Source organism: Struthio camelus, chromosome 31, assembly GCF_040807025.1.
Source record: "Struthio camelus isolate bStrCam1 chromosome 31, bStrCam1.hap1, whole genome shotgun sequence".
NCBI classification, from domain to species: domain Eukaryota; kingdom Metazoa; phylum Chordata; class Aves; order Struthioniformes; family Struthionidae; genus Struthio; species Struthio camelus.
In genome coordinates this window covers 523,066-525,565 of record NC_090972.1, presented here as the reverse complement: position 1 = coordinate 525,565, position 2,500 = coordinate 523,066, and the positions used below count along the sequence as shown (strand labels likewise).

General features: G+C 77.6%; 1 non-coding gene across 1 annotated transcript; it reads right to left on the bottom strand.

Moving 5' to 3' along the window:
* Positions 1–1,074: 1,074 nt before the first annotated feature.
* On the bottom strand, positions 1,075–1,227 carry LOC138063426 (5.8S ribosomal RNA). Its single transcript, XR_011137027.1, has one exon. It is a non-coding gene; the product is annotated as a 5.8S ribosomal RNA (ribosomal RNA).
* Between the last annotated feature and the right edge of the window lie 1,273 nt (positions 1,228–2,500).

The window sequence follows — 2,500 nt, the reverse complement described above, 5'->3', positions numbered from 1 at the left end:
GCGGTACCCACCCGCAGACAGCCGCGCGGGGCCGGGGGGCGAGGTCCGCACCTCCCCCGGGCCCGGCTCCCAAACGCTCGCTCGCCCACTCGCACACTCGCGCACAGCCCCTCCACCGGCCGCGGCTGGCTCCTCCTCCCCGGCCGCTGACCTCCGCTCTCGCCCCGGCACGGGACGACGGCGCGGCAGCGCCCCTCCCCCCCCCCCCTTTCTGCCCCCCCCCCTCCCCCGTCTCGCCACCGAACGGCGCCGCCCGCGCTTGCCCCACACCACCGCCCCGCGGAGACACCCGCGCGCCGTCGCTGCCGGCCTCAACGCAACGCCGCGGCTGACGCCAGCCGGCGGGTGGAAGTGGGCTCGGCACGCACTACGGACGCGGGTGCGCCGCGGGGGGGGGCAGAGGGGGCTCGGCGGGCGCCGAAGCGGCAGCAGTCGGGGCAGGGAGAGGGCAAGGGGAGGGGAAGAAAGGCAGCCGGCCGTCCCCCCCGCCGGAGGGGAACGGGGGACCAGCGCACCACCGGGAGAGTGGTGGAGGAGAGCCGTCGTACGGCGGGCACTGGCGGTGGCGGCGGGCGGCGGCGGCAGGTGCCGGGCCACCGCGACCGACCGAACCTGGGGGCCCGGCGGGACGAACTCCGCACAGCGGGCGCTCCGGGAGCGGGGGTTTCCCGAGTCTGCACTTAGGGGGACGAAGGCCCGGGCCCACACGGGGAGGAGAGGCACCCCCTCTCCCCGGCGGCGCGGGCCTGCGAGGCGCCCCAGCCGCGCCACACCGCACACACCGCGCAGGGCAGCGGTGGCCACCGGGCTCGGAGGGGAGGGAGGGCAGGGCAAGGCACGCCGGCCGCGGACGGTGGAGGCGGACGGTCGGCCGGAGCCGGGCAGGCAGGCCAGCCGGAAGACCGGGGCCACCGGTGCACGCACCGGTGGTCCCGGCTCCGCCGCCGCCGCCGACTCACCGCCGCCGCCGCCCCCCCACCGACTCGCCGCCGCCGCCGCCCCCCCCGGCCCCCCCCCGAGGGGCGGCACACCGCTGCGCCAACGCGGCAATGGGGGTGACGATTGACCGTCAAGCGACGCTCAGACAGGCGTAGCCCCGGGAGGAACCCGGGGCCGCAAGTGCGTTCGAAGTGTCGATGATCAATGTGTCCTGCAATTCACATTAATTCTCGCAGCTAGCTGCGTTCTTCATCGACGCACGAGCCGAGTGATCCACCGCTAAGAGTTGTCTCGGTTTCGGTCCCCACCGCGCGCGCGGGGGACCGGGCAGCTTTCGCAGCCCCCTGAGGGCCCCCATCCGCTCTGCCTCCCTCCTCACGCCGACGCCGGCTGCTGAGCAAGGGACAGCGGAGAGAGAGGGCACGCCTCACTGACCGTACAAGCACAGAGGGAAAAAAAAAGGGGGGGGGGGGGGAGAACAGACCCGAACGAGAGGGGCGGGGAGCCCTCGCTCCCGACCTGGGACAACCCCTTTCTCGCTTCGAGTCCGGCCCAGGCGCCCGGCTCGGCCTGGCCCAGCAGGGAGCGGCGCGCCAGCCGCGCCACCTGCCTCAGGGACCGGGGTGTGGGTCCCCGCGGAGCCCCGGCGTCGGAGCCCGGCCGCCGCTGGGAGCGGCGCCACCCGCTGCCCGCGCGCCCGCGACCCGCCAGCCGCACGCTTCCGAGCTCCTTCGCTCGCCTCACCGGCCTCCAGCTCCGCCGCCCCGAGACGGCACCCAACACCCGCCTGCACACACGCAGCCTCCCGAGCGACGCCACGCACTCGCCCGTCCCTTCCGCGGGCAGACGCCTGGCGGCAGGCAGACGGGCGAGGCGGGACGGACGGGGAACGGCGCCCGCTCTCCCCGCCTCCACGCGGAGACCGGGAGGGGCCGCCCCCGCCCGCCCGCCCGCCGCCCGCCTGCCGCCCAGCGAAGCCGGGTCGGGCAGAGCGAGGGCAGGCGCGCCGGATGGCGGAGTGCCGGGGCAGGGCGGGGGGGGAGGGAAGGAAGGGTGCCGCCGACGGCCACGGCGGGAGACTGAGAGCACCGGCCAGGGAGGAGAAGGGATGCGCTGGGGCTCGGCGTCCGCACCACCCGCGGTGGGGGCTCGCCGTCCCGGCGGCGAGCACGCGCTCGCGCCGGGGTCGCGCGTTCGAGGCAGGCCGGCGCAAGCCGACCGCGCGGCGTCTCTCCGCCGAGACCAGACCGCGGAGAGAGGGGGCAGGGTACCCCTCTCCGTCCCGGCTGCCCGCGGGGCATGCACGGGCGCGCCGGCGGGCATGGGGGGTGCGGCGCCCGCGCGCGCCGACCCCCCGGCCCCTCCGGCAGCACGCCCGGCTGCCCCCCGGGTCGCATCGGGCCGCCCGAGTCTTTAAACCCCCGCCCGGCTCTCCGACCGAGAAACCCTCGGGCCCGGAGCCCGGGGCCCATGGCCATCCCTACCCGGGGGGGCCGCTACCGGCGGCCGCGGTGGCCGGAGGCCCTCCTCCTTCCTCCCAGCGCGCCCCCCCCCCCGCCGC